Source organism: Rattus norvegicus, chromosome 14, assembly GCF_021556685.1.
Source record: "Rattus norvegicus strain SHRSP/BbbUtx chromosome 14, alternate assembly SHRSP_T2T, whole genome shotgun sequence".
In the NCBI taxonomy this organism is placed as follows: domain Eukaryota; kingdom Metazoa; phylum Chordata; class Mammalia; order Rodentia; family Muridae; genus Rattus; species Rattus norvegicus.
The window spans coordinates 30,896,391-30,915,894 of record NC_141547.1 but is presented as its reverse complement, the minus strand read 5'-3'; the positions used below and the strand labels follow the sequence as shown (position 1 = coordinate 30,915,894).

Sequence of the window (19,504 nt, the reverse complement as noted above, 5' to 3'; positions counted from 1 at the left end):
GCATGAGCTAGAGGCTTGAGAACCAGCTAGTCTGGAGCATGCAATGTAGCAGCAGAAAGCCTGATTCCAAAGTAGAATCAGGGGACAACTTTAGAATAGTTATCCTCTAATCTCCACATACATGGTACCCTACTCATACACACACACACACACACACACACACACACACACACACACACACCACACTTTTGAGAAATGGGTGTTAGTTATTAGACACTTGGAATGAAGGTCAGTGATGGTCATGAATTGTACCATCTGGGAAGGCAAGCTTGCATATTGCTTGGTCTCTTGCCTTTCATGACCACTGTTCATATACTATGAACGTTGTGTCCTGAATTTTAGAAAAAGGAAGCTCACCAAACAAGTTTTTCGGCTATCTTCTTTATCATTATTTTATCTGCCTGCTTGCCTGCCTACCTGCCTGCCCATCCACCCACCCATCCATCCATCCATCCATCCATCCATCCATCCATCCATCCATCCATCCATCCATCCATCCATCTATCTATCTATCTATCTATCTATCTATCTATCTATCTATCTATCTATCTATCTATCTATCTATCTATTTTTTGCCTCAGTGCTTAATTGTTGGGTCTTAGAGAAACGTACTAGCCTACTGGACACTCTCTTCACCCATTCTCCTTTGTGAGTCACCTGAATAACATTCATGATGCTCCAGGGAAGAATAAGCCCCCAACCTGTAGCATCTTTTGCAGTATCCTAGGCAAAGGAGGAAGCCCTTTAAGTGTCTGTGTCTTACAGATACAAACCTTTCTGCAGATGTGCATTCCTGCAGTCTGGAGTCATGGAAGGCAGCAAGAAGATCATAAGCTACTTGGATACAGGTTGTGCTGGTTAGTTTTTTGTCAGCCTGACACAAGATTGAGTCATTGGAAGAGGGAACACTATTTGAAGAATTGCTCTAATAAATTAGCCTACAGGCCATCAAGGCATTTTTTTCCTCATTAATAATTGACATGGGAGGGTCCATCCCACTGTGTGTGGTACTACTCCTGGGCAGGTAGTCTTCAGTTATACAAGAAAGCAATGGATCAAGTCAAGAAAGCAAGTAATTTGGGAGTATTCTTCTCTGGTCCTTGCTTCATTTCTGTTTCTAGGTTTCTGCCTTGATTTCTTTTGATGATAGACTATAACCTGTAGACAGATAAACCTATCCTCCCTAAGGTTGCTTCTTGTTAGTATTTTATCATAGCAACACAGACACAAAGACCCAGATTGAAAGGCATAATTTAATGGGCTGGTTAGAACCGAAGCTGTATGCATCAGTGTATCACCTTTATTTATGCATTAGTTATAAACCAAGAGAAAGAAGGAGGCAGTATTTATAAATTCTGTAACCCCCACCCCCACCCCCAGGACACTGGCCAATATTCTGGAGTTGTCTGAATGATTAAGACCTTTTAATCAAGTGAAGTCATATTCACTTTTTCTGGAAAGAAATTATGTATTTCTTATTGCCTATGTGCAGTGCATTAATTTTTCCCCTGGAAAACAAACATTTACAGAAAGTCTTAAAAGCCTTGCTTTTTTTTTTTGCATACTCCATTTGTGAGTGAGACAGGTGTGTTTTTCAGTCCTAATCCAACAATATTTATTTAGTGCCTTCTACAAGCTAAATATTGTCTTAGGTACTGGATCTGTCTCTGGGAAGAAAACCAGATGGGGTCCCTGCTTTTGCCTGTTGGTCTCATACCCTACCAGGGATGGTAGGTATGGTTAAAACCAATCGTACCAGTTCTTGTATATCCGGGAACGAGCTAAGATCAGTGTGATGAAACACTAGTTTAACCTGTAGACACCTTAGTCCACAGATCATGTGGGATTGGGAGCCCAGAAAATTGCCTCTGACAATATAATACTTGAGATGAGGTTGAGTGTAAATTAATGAATACATGAACTTAGCTGGGTTTGTATTGTCATAGAAGAATAATTATCGGCTTTCCCTCTTTTAGTTGATTACCTGTGGTATTTTATTCAGACTTGCTGAATGTTTAGAAATGCTGTGTGAACCTACGTTTTTCTATTACTACAGCAGCCTATGACTTAGTTTATCTTCACTGTGGACTCCCATTAACTGTCATAAAAAAAACAAAAGTAAAAAAGAAACCAACAAAACAACAACAACAAAACAAAAGAAACACAAACATTTTCCCTAGTTTCAGAGGTAATTTCTATACATTTCACAGTTGAGTTCTTATTCTAAACAATACACAAAACAAAATAGTAGACTGAAGTGCCTCCTACAGACCTCTCAGCTCTCCAAATAGACTTGTGAGAGTCGGATGTAAAGGGGCCATCATTTCTTCTCTCCCAGGTGCAGTGTAGCCCGAATGAGTTCCACTTGTTTTTCTTGTTGTTTTTCGCCATTACAATAGCTTTACTATATCTTTGTTTTCTTCCTCTTTCTTCTATTTCTCCTGAGCTGTCCCACAGTCATCCATTGAAAAATAAACTCATAAATTACCTGACAGTAATGTTAGGGCTTGTAAGTCACCATCCAGTCGCATCTCAGAGTCAAAATGTTTGAGTTATGTCAAACGTCTCACAAGTCCCTTGCTGCTTCTAACGACATCTGTTCCCCTTCATCTGCGAGCAGCCCAGTCACTCACAGAAGTTGGCTCTGATGACAGACCGAAGCTACAGACTACAAAAGTCTTCAGACTACAAATCAGACACTGAATGAAAATAGTTTTAATTTTTATGAATCTTATTGCAGAGTTTTATTCCAAGAGAGCCCATGTTACTGTTGATAATCTAGAAGATAACACAGACTTTGCCCCAATGTTTTAGGGAGAAGTTTCCTTTTCAGGCTCTGAGCCATTTACACCTTCCCTTTAATGTCACCATGCCATCTCCTAAGGATGGTTGATATTTACATATCTACAACATATTCATGTGTGTATATTTGTGTGCACACATAAAACTCTGTATCTTGAGAGTTTTTTTGTCACACTCTAGTTTACTGATGGCCTATTGAACCTGCTTGGCTTCAGTTATTTTTTTCCCCACACAGGTTAAAATGGGGACCTTGGCAGCACATCTGTCGAACAGACAAAACCATCCAAAAAAATTAGAGAACATAATTAAAAATTTTTATTTGGTACTTTATTTATTTACATTTCAAATGTTATCCCTTTTCACGGCCTGCCCTCAGGAAACCCCCTATCCCATCTCCCCAACTCCTGCTTTTATGAGGATACTGCCCCACCCACCCATTCCCTCCTGATTCCCTGATGTGGCATTGCCCTACCTGGGGCATCCAGCATTCACAGGAACAAGGGCCTTACTTTCACTGACGTTCAACAAGGCCATCCTCTGCTACAAATGCAGCTGCAGCAATGGGTCGCACCATGTGTACTCTTTGGTTGGTGGTTTAGTCCCTGGGAGCTCTGGAAGGTCTGGTTGGTTGATATTGTTGTTCTTCCTAAGGGTTGCAAACCCCTTCAGCACCTTCAGTCCTTTCTCTCACTCCTTCATTGGGGACCCTGTACTCAGTCCAGGGTTGGCTGCAAGCATCCTCATCTGTTTCTTTTTGGAGGCACTCAGAGCTATGAGTTTTCCTCTTAGTACTGTTTTCATTGTGTCCCATAAGCTTTGGTATGTTATGCCTTCATTTTCATTAAATTCTAAAAAGTCATTATTTTTTTTATTTCTTCCTTGACTAAGTTATCATTGAGTAGAGCATTGTTCAGCTTCCATGTGTATGTGGGTTTTCTGTTGTTTTTGTTGTTATTGAAGACCAGCCTTATTAGTTTGTGATCATGTCATAGGATGCATGGGATTATTTCTATCTTGTGTCTGTTGAGACCTGTTTTGTTACTGATTTTATGGTCAATTTAGGATAAGGTACCATGAGGTGCCGAGAAGAAGTTATATTCTTTTGTTTTAGGAGGAAATATTCTATAGTTATCTGTTAATTCAATTTGGTTCATAACTTCTGTTAGTTTCACTGTGTCTTTGCTAATTTTCTGTTTCCATGATCTGTCCATTGATAAGAGCAGGGTGTTGAAGTTTCCCACTATTATTGTGTGAGATACAATGTGTGCTTTGAACTTTAGTTCCTTTTATGAATGAACATAAGTTTCTTTTATGTGGGTGCCCTTGCATTTGGAACATAGATGTTCAGAGTTCATCTTGGTAGATTTTTCCCTTGATAAGTATGAAGTGTCCTTCCTTATCTTTTTTAATAACTTTTGGTTGAAAGTCAATTTTATTTGATCTTAGAATGGCTACTCCAACTTTGTTTTTTTGGGGGGACCATTCACTTGGAAAAAAATTTTCCAGCCTTTTACTTCCAGGTAGTGTCTGTCTTTGTCTTGGAGGTGTGTTTCCTGTATGCAGCAAAATGCCAGGTCCTCTTTACATCTCCAGTCTGTTAGTTTATGTCTTTTTATTGTGGAATCGAGTCTATTTATGCTAAGAGATACTAAGGAAGAGTAATTGTTGTTTCTGTTATTTTTGTTGTTAGAGGAGGAATTATGTTTGTGTCACTATCTTCTTTTGGGTTAGTTGAAAGAAGATTACTTTCTTGCTTTTTCTAGGGTGTAGTTTCCCTCCTCGTGTTGGAGTTTTCCATCTATTATCCTTTGAAGGGCTGGATTTGTGGAAAGATTTTGTGTAAATGTGGTTTTGTCCACATGATCATTTCATTAGATGCTGAGAAAGCATTTGACAAAATTCAACACCCCTTCATGATAAAAGTCCTGGAAAGAATAGGAATTTAAGGCCTATACCTAAACATAGTAAAAGCCATATACAGCAAACCAGTTGCTAACATTAAACCAAATGGAGAGAAACTTGAAGCAATCCCACTAAAATCAGGGACTAGACAAGGCTGCCCACTCTCTCCCTACTTATTCAATATAGTTCTTGAAGTTCTAGCCAGAGCAATCAGACAACAAAAGGAGGTCAAGGGGATACAGATCGGAAAAGAAGAAGTCAAAATATCACTATTTGCAGATGATATGATAGTATATTTAAATGATCCCAAAAGTTCCACCAGAGAACTACTAAAGCTGATAAACAACTTCAGCAAAGAGGCTGGGTATAAAATTAACTCAAATAAATCAGTAGCCTTCCTCTACACAAAAGAGAAACAAGCCGAGAAAGAAATTAGGGAAACGACACCCTTCATAATAGACCCAAATAATATAAAGTACCTCAGTGTGACTTTAACCAAGCAAGTAAAAGATCTGTACAATAAGAACTTCAAGACTCTGAAGAAAGAAATTGAAGAAGACCTCAGAAGATGGAAAGATCTCCCATGCTCATGGATTGGCAGGATTAATATAGTAAAAATGGCCATTTTACCAAAAGCAATCTACAGATTCAATGCAATCCCCATCAAAATACCAATCCAATTCTTCAAAGAGTTAGACAGAACAATTTGCAAATTCATCTGGAATAACAAAAACCCAGGATAGCTAAAACTATCCTCAACAATAAAGGACTTCAGGGGGAATCACTATCCCTGAACTCAAGCAGTATTACAGAGAAATAGTGATAAAAACTGCATGGTATTGGTACAGAGACAGACAGATAGACCAGTGGAATAGAATTGAAGACCCAGAAATGAACCCACACAGCTATGGGCACTTGATTTTTGACAAAGGAGCCAAAACCATCAAATGGAAAAAAGATAGCATTTTCAGCAAATGGTGCTGGTTCAACTGGAGGTCAACATGTAGAAGAATGCAGATCGATCCATGCTTATCACCCTGTACAAACCTTAAGTCCAAGTGGATCAAGGACCTCCACATCAAACCAGATACACTCAAACTAATAGAAGAAAAACTAGGGCAGCATCTCAAACACATGGGCACTGGAAAAAATTTCCTGAACAAAACACCAATGGCTTATGCTCTAAGATCAAGAATCGACAAATGGGATCTCATAAAACTGCAAAGCTTCTGTAAGGCAAAGGACACTGTGGTTAGGACAAAACGGCAACCAACAGATTGGGAAAAGATCTTTACCAATCCTACAACAGATAGAGGCCTTATATCCAAAATATACAAAGAACTCAAGAAGTTAGACCGCAGGGAGACAAATAACCCTATTAAAAAATGGGGTTCAGAGCTAAACAAAGAATTCACAGCTGAGGAATGCCGAATGGCTGAGAAACACCTAAAGAAATGTTCAACATCTTTAATCATAAGAGAAATGCAAATCAAAACAACCCTGAGATTTCACCTCACACCAGTCAGAATGGCTAAGATCAAAAACTCAGGTGACAGCAGATGCTGGCAAGGATGTGGAGAAAGAGGAACACTCCTCCATTGTTGGTGGGATTACAGACTGGTACAACCACTCTGGAAATCAGTCTGGAGGTTCCTCAGAAAATTGGACATTGAACTGCCTGAGGATCCAGCTATACCTCTCTTGGGTATATACCCAAAAGATGCCCCAACATATAAAAAAGACACGTGCTCCACTATGTTCATCGCAGCCTTATTTATAATAGCCAGAAGCTGGAAAGAACCCAGATGCCCTTCAACAGAGGAATGGATACAGAAAATGTGGTACATCTACACAATGGAATATTACTCAGCTATCAAAAACAATGACTTTATGAAATTCGTAGGCAAATGGTTGGAACTGGAAAATATCATCCTGAGTGAGGTAACCCAATCACAGAAAAACACACATGGTATGCACTCATTGATAAGTGGCTATTAGCCCAAATGCTTGAATTACCCTAGATGCCTAGAACAAATGAAACTCAAGACGGATGATCAAAATGTGAATGCTTCACTCCTTCTTTAAAAGGGGAACAAGAATACCCTTGGCAGGGAAGAGAGAGGCAAAGATTAAAACAGAGACAGAAGGAACACCCATTCAGAGCCTGCCCCACATGTGGCCCATACATATACAGCCACCCAATTAGACAAGATGGATGAAGCAAAGAAGTGCAGACCGACAGGAGCCGGATGTAGATTGCTCCTGAGAGACACAGCCAGAATACAGCAAATACAGAGGCGAATGCCAGCAGCAAACCACTGAACTGAGAATAGGACCCCCGTTGAAGGAATCAGAGAAAGAACTGGAAGAGCTTGAAGGGGCTCGAGACCCCTTATGAACAACAATGCCAAGCAACCAGAGCTTCCAGGGACTAAGCCACTACCTAAAGACTATACATGGACTGACCCTGAACTCTGACCTCATAGGTAGCAATGAATATCCTAGTAAGATCACCAGTGGAAGGGGAAGCCCTGGGTCCTGCTAAGACTGAACCCCCAGTGAACTAGATTGTTGGGAGGAGGGCGGCAATGGGGGGAGGATGGGGAGGGGAACACCGATAAGAAAGGGGAGGGGGAGGGGGATGTTTGCCCGGAAACTGGGAAAGGGAATAACACTCGAAATGTATATAAGAAATACTCAAGTTAATAAAAAAAATGTGGTTTTTTTTCATGTAATATCATGCTTTCTCCATCTATGTTAATTGAGAGTTTTGCTGGATACAGTAGCTTTGGCTGGCATTTGTGCTCTCTTAGGGTCTGTATGACATTTGCCCAGGATTTTCTAACTTTCATAGTCTCTGTTGAGAAGTCTGTTGCAATTCTGATAGGTTTGCCTTTATTTGTTATTTGACTCTTTCCCCTTACTGCTTTTAATATTTTTTTCTTTATCCAGTGTATTTGGTATTTTGACTATTATGTGATAGGAGCAATTTTATTTTTATGGTCCAATGTGTCTGCAGTTCTGTAGGCTTCTTGTATGTTCATAGGCATTTCTTTCTTTAGATTAGGGAAGCTTTCTTCCCTAATTTTGTTGAAGATATGAACTGGCCCTTCAAGTTGGGAATTTTTGCTCTCTTCTATACCTATTATCCATAGGTTTGGCCTTCTCATTTTGTCCTAATTTCCTGGATGCTTTGGGTTCAGCACTTTTTGCATTTTTTGCCTTTTCTTTGACTGTGTCAATATTTTCTATGGTATCTTCTGTCCCTGAGATTTTCTCTTCAGTCTCTTGTATTCTGTTGGTGATGCTTGTGTCTATGACTCCTGATCTCTTTCCTAGGTTTTCTGTCTCCAGGATTTTCTCCCTTTGTGATTTCTTTATTGCTTCTATTTCTATGTTTATATCCTGGATGGTTTTGTTCAATCTCTTCACCTGTTTGGTTGTGTTTTCCTGTAATTATTTAAGGGATTTTTATGTTTCCTCTTTAAAGGCTTCTGCTTGTTTACATGTTATCTCTTGTATTTCTTTAAGTGAGTTATTTATGTCCTTTTAAAAGTCCTCTATCATCATCATGAGATGTGATTTTAAATCTGAAGCTTGCTTTCCTGGTGTGTTGGGGTATCCAAGACTTGCTGTAGTTTGAGAATTGTTTTCTGATGATGCCATGTAGCCTTGGTTTCTGTTGCTTATATTCCTATGCTTGCCTCTTGTCATCTCGTTTTCTCTGGTGTCAGCTGGTTTTATTGTCTCTCACTGGAGCTTGTCCCTCCCATGGGAGTGAGAGCTCCTGGGAGATCAGCTTTCTCTGGGCTGGATTTGGGTCTGGAGAGCTCTACCACAGGGTTAACTCCTGGGTGTAGACAGAGACCGGAAGGATCCTGTCCCCAGTTGCTCTGAGGTTCCTGGTATCTGTGGTCTTCTGGCAGGTCCCTCTTTGGCCAGTTATTGAAGCAAAAATGTTCATCTCACCTGTGGACTTAGAAGAGTCAGCACTCCTGGGAGACCACCTATCTCTGGTGGGATTTGTGTATGGTGAGCTGTTCCACAGGGTTAACTCCAGGGTGCAGATGGAGACTGGAAGCAATTAAAAGATTTTGAAGAAGCTTTTGCACATTGAGGTTGAGCAGGCTTTTCTAAACCTACTGAATTATTGCTCTCTGTACCTTGGCGGAAATGACCGACCAGGGCTACCAATTTCCAGGCAAAAAATTTCATTCTGGAGAAGTGTGTTTCTCCTGCTCTCAATATAGAATTACATGTTTATGTGTTAAGAGCTACCCTATGCTCTTTCAAATTCAGGAATGAATTTCTGTGGATGAGAACTTTGGAAGCGAAATATGATTTTTCAACTCATAAATTTGTTATAATGTCTCATACTGCTTTCCATTTCAAATGCCTCTTCCTCAATTTACAAACATCACCCCCAACATATTGATACAGCATTTAGGTTATCCAGCTAAATCAGTATTGTTTCTTTTTCTTGTTCATACTTATTAGACAAAGTTGGCCACGGCTCTCAAAAATTAGGCCCATCTTGACATCTTTATTTTAGTTCTAAAATAGAAGGTGAAGGCCAACCAGGCTTTGATGGGTGTAGCTGGGAGAGAGGCATTTGTGTAATGCTTTCTCTTTATAGTCTCCATTATCATTTTTCTCCTACAGTGAATCGGATCATCTTGGATCTCATTAGCCGGCCCTCCCAATGGCTTGGTCTGCTTCAAATGGATTGCTAGCTGCAGATCATGCATGCTCAAATATCTCATCAATTCCACATAATTCCTCTAATTGAGAAACTTGTACTTTCATTGCGTCCTCAAAAGGCAATTTCCTAATGACTTATTAAAATAACGCCATTTGCCAGCCTTTTAAGAAGTCTCACTTTTGCATGGTGTCACGCTATAATTAGTAATACAGCATCAGTGATTAAGCTGAATACCAATTTGAGGCACCCGCACAGCCTTTGCAGAGTTCTGTCACTAATGGGGTATGGCACTTTGATTGTTCCTTGGTACCTGAATGCCGCAGCAATACCTAGATCATGGGATTACCTTGAAATGTTGATTTCAGATTCTGGAAACCATGGCAACAGTTGGCTCAAATGATTCTGAGCTTTAAAAACCAAGATTTTGTTGTTGAATTTCTTTGCTTTTCTTTTTTAACCCCTTGGTTTGCAAAACTTATGGGGGAATAATTATAGCTAGACTTTAAGATAGACAGTGTGTGCACTGTCCATTCTGTAAGAAAGGGCACAGTACAGGCATAATTATCTTCCCAGGAGAAAAGGGAAGGTGTAGCCAATGCCTGGTGTCTGGTAGCAAGAAAAAAAAACACTATTCATCTAGAACTGTCCCAGCTGCCCAATCTTGGAAATTATTCTTGTATTCACTTGGAAATGGAGCACCTCAAATTCTACAGATAGATCATAGTTTTGTGTATGTTTTTCCTTTTCCCTCCTATTAGCATACCCTTCTTTACACAAACTAAAGTCTCTGGTTCAGATCTGCCATCTTTCTAATTGATCCTGAGATCTGATTGATTTTGCCCATGGCAGCCTGTGATGGCTTCCAGAATCCAAATAAAAATCCATGTTTTAAAAATGTGATTGCAAGTTGTTAGCACAACAAAATGACTTTGTATACTCTTCAAGGTTTCTTTTTTTTTTTTTTATTAACTTGAGTATTATATACATTTCGAGTGTTATTCCCTTTCCCGGTATCCGGGCAAACATCCCCCTTCCCCCTCCCCTTCCTTATGGGTGTTCCCCTCCCAACCCTCCCCCCATTGCCGCCCTCCCCCCCACAGTCTAGTTCACTGGGGGTTCAGTCTTAGCAGGACCCAGGGCTTCCCCTTCCACTGGTGCTCTTACTAGGCTATTCATTGCTACCTATGAGGTCAGAGTCCAGGGTCAGTCCATGTATAGTCTTTAGGTAGTGGCTTAGTCCCTGGAAGCTCTGGTTGCTTGGCATTGTTGTACATATGGGGTCTCGAGCCCCTTCAAGCTCTTCCAGTTCTTTCTCTGATTCCTTCAACGGGGGTCCTATTCTCAGTTCAGTGGTTTGCTGCTGGCATTCGCCTCTGTATTTGCTGTATTCTGGCTGTGTCTCTCGGGAGAGATCTACATCCGGCTCCTGTCGGTCTGCACTTGTGTTCATTATCTCTATGCATTTCCCCGCCTCTCTGTGCATATGAGATTCTTAGTGTTTACTGTGCAATGCTTGATGTTTCTTTTGTTTTCAGAGGGTAGCCTATCTTACCCTATTTTCCCCAATATCCGTCGAAGTGTCATTTCAAATGTCTTCTCCTAGGATTCTCCTGCATCCTCATCCCTTCCTCCTGTTCCCAGCCTGCTACTAACCATATCACCACTGAGAGACATTTCATTTCATGTTAATTAATTACACATTCCTATTTTTTCTGCTGTGTAAGGAGCTATACTTAAAGGCTGGAAACTTGTCATATTTGCATTTTTATTCTAAGCATTTTGCACAATTAATGGCACGTGAAAACCTCCTGGTGTTGCTTGAAATGAATAGTCTCTAAAACAGAGTCTATGTCAGTTCTTCATTGAGATAGTTCAAGGAAGAATAGTGTGGAAATAAAAAAAAAAGAACAACAAAACCCATCATTTTCCTCAGTCTTTCCAGACCTACCCTTCATCAGAGTAGTTCCAACATAGCTCCTATAGATCTGACAGGCACCGATAGTCCCCTCTTAAGGGCTTCATCAGCTCCTCAAACAAATGCAACAAGAGGCCAGGGCAGAAGTGGAGGAAACATCAAAAGGCATGTTCAGGCTGGTATTTTGATGCCAGGATTGGATGGAAGGCCTTTTAATGGCCTCTGCTATGTCGCTCATGCAAGGGTCCTCTTCTTCTTTTTCCCAGTGCTCTTGACAAACTGAAATTTCATTTCCTCACAGACTGTTATACCCAATCACTCTCCGAGACCCTGGGGGATTCATTCCTCAGCTCCTTCTTGGAGAAACCCGTGGGAAGTCACTGTGGTCACTTGAGCACAGTAGGTGGTCATATCCCTTTAACAGTTGTCCCAGCTTCAAAAATCACAGCTGAAAATGGACGGGATCCAGCTTCCGGACTGTATTGCCCACACTGACAACTTGCTTGTATATATTAGGTACCTCAATCATTTCACCTTTAAATCCACTTGAGGTTTCCTCTTGGCTTCCAGACTTCTTTAATTTTCAAGCCATCTTTTTCTATTTCTGCTTTTATGATGAGTTCTATTAAGTTTATGTAAATATTTCTTTCTTCCCTTTTTTTCCATAGTCATTTATCAAGTTCAATCAATCCTGTATCTCAGCAGAATTTAAGTGAATACTGAAGGACTTAGTAGGTTAGCATAGCAAAGTCCTGCTGTCTCCATCTCTCTCACTCTCTGAAGCAGCACAGGCAGATGGAGCCATGGCTTTATTTATTGCATGACCAAGTTATATCCTCAACCTTTGGGTTGAGGTAGTTTATAATGGTTAATATTGATTGTCAATTTGACAGCCTCTAGATTTACCTAAGGGACAAGTGTTTGAGGATGTCTGTCAGGAATTATCTAGATCAGGCAAATTGAAATTGGAAGACCAACCCTAAAGGTGAGCTATGATATTTTGTGCTAGAGTTCTAGACTATATTCAGGAGAAGCAAGCTGAGCACCAGAGTTCACCTCTCTCTCTGTCTCCTGGCTGTGGTTGTGGTGTGAGTAGCTACCTCATGCTCCTGTTGGTCTTCTTTTCACTCCACAATGGGTTGTACACTCAAACACTGAGCCAAAACAATCTTCCCTTCCCTAAATTACTTTTTGTCAGGTGCTTGATTACTGCAACAAGAAATGGAGTAAGAGTCAGGATTTCTCTATGTAGTTTATTTAAACTGACCTCAAGTTCATAGCTCTTTGGCCTCAGTCTCCTGACTGTTGATATTACAGATGCTCCAGTGCCAGATGCAAATGTCCTTTAGTTGCATATTCAGGAGCGAACTGTCAAGCACAATGTAAAGCTCATTGTTTAATGCTAGGAATTAAACAAAAATGAACAAGAAATTATGCTTGGGTTCAGTGTAGGGAGTCAGAGACATAAAAACATAAAACTAAATACAGTATGTATTATTACAGGTTTTTGAATAGAATATGACATCTTATGGTCCAGTTGTTCATGATCTAAGATGCTGGATACTCAGGATCATCATAGATCAACCTGGGTCATTAAAGTGGAAACTTCTGGCTTTTTTTGGAAAGTCAGTTATGTCAAATGACACTTTGCTGGAACACACAGGTGAAAAGATGTTTTGCTATAGTGAACATGTGAAAGGACACATGATATTTAGCAGAAATATAAATATGATCCCACAGACAGTGGGAGCTAGAGCATTGGTTTGCCTTGCTTTGCCTTGCTTTGCCTTGCTGTTCTTCAATGTTAACAAGCATGTGTTGGTTCACCTTACATTGTATTGCTGAACTTCACTTGTGGTGAGTGCATAGAGAAAAAACTCACCAAGGAACTCATGAACTCAGACTATTAGTGAGCCTTGTGGTTTCTCCTGGATCGAACTGCCCTTGCTGATTCCTGTGATTGCTGAGTGGACTGGATTACAGCTGCTGGTTCATGTTTGGTGTTTGCTAGTGGACTGATCTCAGAACAATGAAGATTGGAATTCCCCCAAAGAACTGTTTCTAAACAGTTCCACTTCCCTGCTTCCTATCCTAATAACCTTTCTTTCCTAGTACTTCTGATGGGTGGTGTGCTAGAGGAGAGGTGGAAGGCTTATTAAAGTAGGTGTGAAAAACACACTTACAGATCATGGCTCCAAATTTGTCATTACATGCAAATGAAGATGATAAAGACACAGACTCTCAGTTATGCAAGGTAGAAGCAGGGTTTATTAAGAGTTATCACAGAGGCTAGAAGGAAGGATTCAGAGACCCTGTTGCTCTTACAGATGCTCTCGGCTTGGTTCCCAGCATTCCCATGGTGGTTTACAACCATCTATAACTCCAGTTCGAGGCACCTGACACCTTCCTCTAACCCCCATAGCCTGGATACTTTAATCTTCATCTTGGAGATGGGAAACTGAGACACCAGTCCCAGAGGTTTTTCTCAGAGTCATACTGTAAATAAGTGACTGAAGAAATTAGGGTTTAAACCCAGGTTTAATTGCCTCCAGAGTCATAATAATAATTTTGTTATACTGCGATGGTGAGGAGATGCACACAGATTTAGAGGATCGTGGGCATTACCTCCAGATTTAGGGCTTCATAGGGGCACCTGTCTGGAGGAAGAATGAGCAAAGGCTTTCTCTAGTAGTTGATTCCTAATTAAGTCAGGTAAAGTGGCCAAATTGGAGGGTTTATTTTTTTCTCTTTGGGGATGGGAAGAATTTCATCAGTGGAAACAGGAAGCTGGAAGAAGGTGGAATGGTGGTGAGCATCTTGGGGTTCCACAGTGTCCATAGTAGTTTGACACCATAGGAATGAGGAGAGAGGATGTACAGGGGTAGGTGAGGTCAGTTCAAAGGAAGCATTTCACGCAATACTGAGAACCTAGGAATTTATTTTGAGTGTCAAGAGTGTTTGAAAGATTTCAATTAGGGCTCTGATGAATCAAATTTACATTTCATCTGTCTTCTACTGGTAGCTATAAGAAGGATAGACTGGCCCTCAAAAAGCTGGCTTGAGAAATCAGTTAAGATCTTAAAGTAGTTCATCAAGGTTAAATTTAAGAATATGTTGTTTTTGTTCTTAAGGCATAGAGAATATATGCTTATTGAATAGCATCTTATTGAATAGCAAATGCTATAGAATACCATCTGCCAAGTGAAGGCGTGTTCCTCCTTTGTCCCTCCTCATAACCGTCATGGGAAGAGATACTTTTATAATCTGCATTTTACAAATGTGAGGACTGAGACACAGAGTGTGTGCTTACAGAGTGAGTAAAGGACATCACGTGTGATTTTGTTACATTGGCAGCTACACAAAGCTGTCTGGATTATGTGGGCAAGAAGCTGCAGGAATCATGGCAGCAGGAGCAGCATAAAGTGAGCCAAGCATGGGATACAGACCCTTTTGAATAGAGAGTGGGGTCTTATAGACAAGTTTGGGGAGGGGTCACTTGTGTCTCATCTTATACACGAGAAAAACAAAGTGACTCACCCATGTCCTATAACTAGTAACTCACAGGCAAAGGCTGTGAAAACGGACTACCCCTGCAGACTCTGCTCTAAATCTTTTTTGAGCCCCAGCCACCCAGTTATTTTAGAGTGAACAGGCATTTTCCTGAAGGAGAAAGAAGTCTTGTGTCAATACAAAATTCAGCATCTTTCATAGTTGTCAATAAACACTTTATTCCTATAATAAAACAGGAGTGGAAACATTTTTCAGACTGTTAATGGCTTACTTCTTAGAATAAGGTCTTCAGCTACAAGTTGCTTATACATCAATGATTTATTTTTTCAGTTTGAACTAAATGGAATTTTTACAAATAAGCTACGACAAAATAAAATTGCAATCGTCTAAAAGTGTGCTCATTTTCTGAAGGTTCTCTTGTGGTCTCCCTGCTTTCCTTGTCTATAATTCTGGGCTTTGAACTTTAACCCAGGGACACTACTATTAGGGTTGATTATTTAATTTATGGGGATCTGGGAAATATGAAAATACAATGTTCTTTTGTTTAAAAATATTTTCAAGAAGAGGCTGTTAGGGTTATGAGACCCTACATGACTGAAAAAGTCAGACACCGTGAAGTTGGTGCTGGAGGTGGCCTTATCTAACACTGCCCAATGTCTTTCTGAAGGCAGTGCCTGGAGTTTGTAACTCTGTTCATCCCCCAAACGTTAGCTCACTAAGTGGTGGTCCTAATTTTAAGGGTTTTCTCAGTGACCTTCTCAGGACACAGACACAAAGATGCCGACAGAAGCCTGTTCTTTCTTAAAAAACGCAGGCCACCCATCTCAGGAGCTCCTGCCTGGTAGTCCCTGGACCACAGTAAGACTGCCAGCAAAAGGAAAAGATTGCAGTTTAGTTCTTTGTTTAGTTTTAGTTTAAAATAACAGGAGTGTTAGAAGAAAATGTATTTTCAGTATGTGTAGCTGTGACAGTGTGGGTCCAGACGATGTACAGAACGCTTGTAAATCAATAAGAGAAGACAACTCAATAGAAAAACGGGCAAAAGTCTTGATTAAGCATTTTGATCAAGAAAACTCATGCATAGCGAAGAGTTATGAAAACACGCTCTGCTCTCCGAGCGGTGAGGGGGGAATGTAAATCAGAACCGCAGAGACACCCTTTTGTGTTTGTCAGTCTGGCAAGGTATAGTTTGTTACTCTAATGGCTTCCCTTTCAGCCGTTTCACTTGCTAGCAGTCAACCACAGCTTGAAAATATTAAATGGAAAAATTCCGTACATAAACAAGCCATCCGTTTTAAGTTGCACACTGTTCCGAGTGCGGTGATGAAGTCACGCTCCACCTCACTGTGGCTGTGTTATACGTTTGTCCAGCACAGTCTACGCTGTGGATGTCCCTGGCCCACCAGTTATTTAGCGGTCCTCTGAGCTTTCCGATCTGCAATCGCAGAATCACAGTGCCCGATTCCTGTATCCATTTTTCTGCTTACGATGGGCCCCAAAGCACAGGAGTGGTGAGGCGGTAATCTGCGTGGGTCCGTGAGATGTACTGTGACTCCTGTGAGTGACAAGATGGGTGTTTACCCCTCCACAGGAAAAGGGGTCTGCTGAGGTGTGGAGAAGAACGATGCTCTCGCCTGCATTGCCCAGGAAATGAGGACGAAGAAGACATCTGCCAGTTTTGTCTTGTGCCTCCATCTGCGGTATACAGCAGGCGTTTAGTCAAGACGGAAAAGGCCTAAGTTAGAGCAAGCAGGTGTACAAAAAAGGTAGTATATGCTGAGTAGCGCTCCATTGTGTAGATGTACCTCATTTTCTGTATCCATTCCTCTGTTGAGGGACATCTGGGTTCTTTCCACCTTCTGGCTATTATAAATAAGGCTGCTATGAACATAGTGGAGCACGTGTCCTTGTTATATATTGGGGCATCTTTTGGGTATATGCCCAAGAGAGGTATAGCTGGGTCCTCAGGCAGTTCAATGTCCAATTTTCTGTGGAACCTGCAGACTGATTCCCAGAATGGTTGTACCAGTCTGCAATCCCACCAACAATGGAGGAGTGTTCCTCTTTCTCCACATCCTCGCCAGCATCTGCTGTCACCTGCGTTTTTGATCTTAGCCATTCTCACTGGTGTGAGGTGAAATCTCAGGGTTGTTTTGATTTGCATTTCCCTGATGATTAAGGGTGTTGAACAATTCTTTAGCTGTGTCTCAGCCATTCGATATTCAGTTGAGAATTCTTTGTTTAGCTCTGTACCCCATTTTTAATATGATTATTTAATTCTCTGGAGTTTAACTTCTTGAGTTCTTCGTATACATTAGTTATTAGCCCACTATTGGATGTAGGATTGGTAAAGATCTTTTCCCAATCTGTTGGTTGCTGTTCTTTCCTAATGACAGTCAGTGTTCTTTGCCTTACAGAAGCTTTGCAATTTTATGAGGTTCCATTTGTTGATTCTTGATCTTAGAGCATAAGCCATTGGTGTTCTGTTCAGGGAATTTTCCCTTGTGCCTATGTGGAGGTCTTTGATCCACTTCGACTTGAGCTTTCTACAAGGAGATAAGAAAGGGTCAATTTGGTTGTATTTTCCTGTAACTCTTTTTTTTTTTTTTGGTTTTTTTTTTGTTTTTTTTTTTTTTATTAACTTGAGTATTTCTTATATACATTTCAAGTATTATTCCCTTTCCTGGTTTCCAGACAAACATCACCCTCCCCCCTCCCCTTCCTTATGGGTGTTCCCCTCCCAAACCTCCCCCCATTGCCACCCTCCCCGCATAGTCTAGTTCACTGGGGGTTCAGTCTTAGCAGGACCCGGGTCTTCCCCTTCCACTGGTGCTCTTACTAGGATATTCATTGCTACCTATGGGGACAGAGTCCAGGGTCAGTCCATGTATAGTCTTTAGGTAGTGGCTTAGTCCCTGGAAGCTCTGGTTGCTTGACATTGTTGTACTTTTGGGGTCTCGAGCACCTTCAAGCTCTTCCAGTTCTTTCTCTGATTCCTTCAACGGGGGACCTATTCTCAGTTCAGTGGTTTGCTGCTGGCATTCGCCTCTGTATTTGCTGTATTCTGGCTGTGTCTCTCAGGAGCGATCTACATCCGGCTCCTGTCGGTCTGCACTTCTTTGCTTCATCCATCTTGTCTAATTGGGTGGCTGTATATGTATGGGCCACCTGTGGGGCAGGCTCTGAATGGGTGTTCCTTCAGTCTCTGTTTTAATCTTTGCCTCTCCCTTCCCTGCCAAGGGTATTCTTTTTCCTCATTTAAAGAAGGAGTGAAGCATTCACATTTTGATCATCCGTCTTGAGTTTCGTTTGTTCTAGGGATCTAGGGTAATTCAAGCATTTGGGCTAATAGCCACTTATCAATGAGTGCATACCATGTATGTCTTTCTGTGAGTGGGTTAGCTCACTCAGGATGATATTTTCCAGTTCCAACCATTTGCCTACGAATTTCATAAACTCGTTGTTTTTGATAGCTGAGTAATATTCCATTGTGTAGATGTACCACATTTTCTGTATCCATTCCTCTGTTGAAGGGCATCTGGGTTCTTTCCAGCTTCTGGCTATTATAAATAAGGCTGCGATGAACATAGTGGAGCACGTGTCTCTTTTATATGTTGAGGCATCTTTTGGGTATATGCCCAAGAGAGGTATGGCTGGATCCTCAGGCAGTTCAATGTCCAATTTTCTGAGGAACCTCCAGACTGATTTCCAGAATGGTTTTACCAGTCTGCAATCCCACCAACAATGGAGGAGTGTTCCTCTTTCTCCACATCCTCGCCAGCATCTGCTGTCACCTGAGTTTTTGATCTTAGCCATTCTCACTGGTGTGAGGTGAAATCTCAGGGTTGTTTTGATTTGCATTTCCCTTATGACTAAAGATGTTGAACATTTCTTTAGGTGTTTCTCAGCTATTCGGCATTCCTCAGCTGTGAATTCTTTGTTTAGCTCTGAACCCCATTTTTTAATAGGGTTATTTGTTTCCCTGCGGTCTAACTTCTTGAGTTCTTTGTATATTTTGGATATAAGGCCTCTATCTGTTATAGGATTGGTAAAGATCTTTTCCCAATCTGTTGGTTGCCGTTTTGTCCTAACCACAGTGTCCTTTGCCTTACAGAAGCTTTGCAGTTTTATGAGATCCCATTTGTCGATTCTTGATCTTAGAGCATAAGCCATTGGTGTTTTGTTCAGGAAATTTTTTCCAGTGCCCATGTGTTCCAGATGCTTCCCTAGTTTTTCTTCTATTAGTTTGAGTGTGTCTGGTTTGATGTGGAGGTCCTTGATCCACTTGGACTTAAGCTTTGTACAGGGTGATAAGCATGGATCGATCTGCATTCTTTTTTTTTTTTTTTTTTTTTTTTTTTTTTTTTTATTAACTTGAGTATTTCTTATATACATTTCGAGTGTTATTCCCTTTCCCGGTTTCCGGGCAAACATCCCCCTCCCCCTCCCCTTCCTTATGGGTGTTCCCCTCCCAACCCTCCCACCATTGCCGCCCTCCCCCCATAGACTAGTTCACTGGGGGTTCAGTCTTAGCAGGACCCAGGGCTTCCCATTCCACTGGTGCTCTTACTAGGATATTCATTGCTACCTATGGGGTCAGAGTCCAGGGTCAGTCCATGTATAGTCTTTAGGTAGTGGCTTAGTCCCTGGAAGCTCTGGTTGCTTGGCATTGT

General features: G+C 41.1%; 1 long non-coding RNA gene across 13 annotated transcripts in view; it reads left to right on the top strand.

The window, feature by feature from the left end:
• LOC102551339 (uncharacterized) overlaps positions 1–19,504 on the top strand; it is a 254,334-nt gene that overhangs the window by 94,861 nt on the left and 139,969 nt on the right. For 5 of the 13 annotated variants that reach the window (XR_015637344.1, XR_015637348.1, XR_015637352.1 and 2 more), the window contains one exon: positions 16,423–16,597. The exons of 5 other annotated variants lie outside the window; for them this stretch is intronic. This is a non-coding gene — a long non-coding RNA (uncharacterized LOC102551339). Of the gene's footprint in view, positions 1–16,422; positions 16,727–19,504 lie in introns of those variants that run through there. 3 more of the 13 variants (XR_015637347.1, XR_015637340.1, XR_015637342.1) reach the window with 3 other exon arrangements.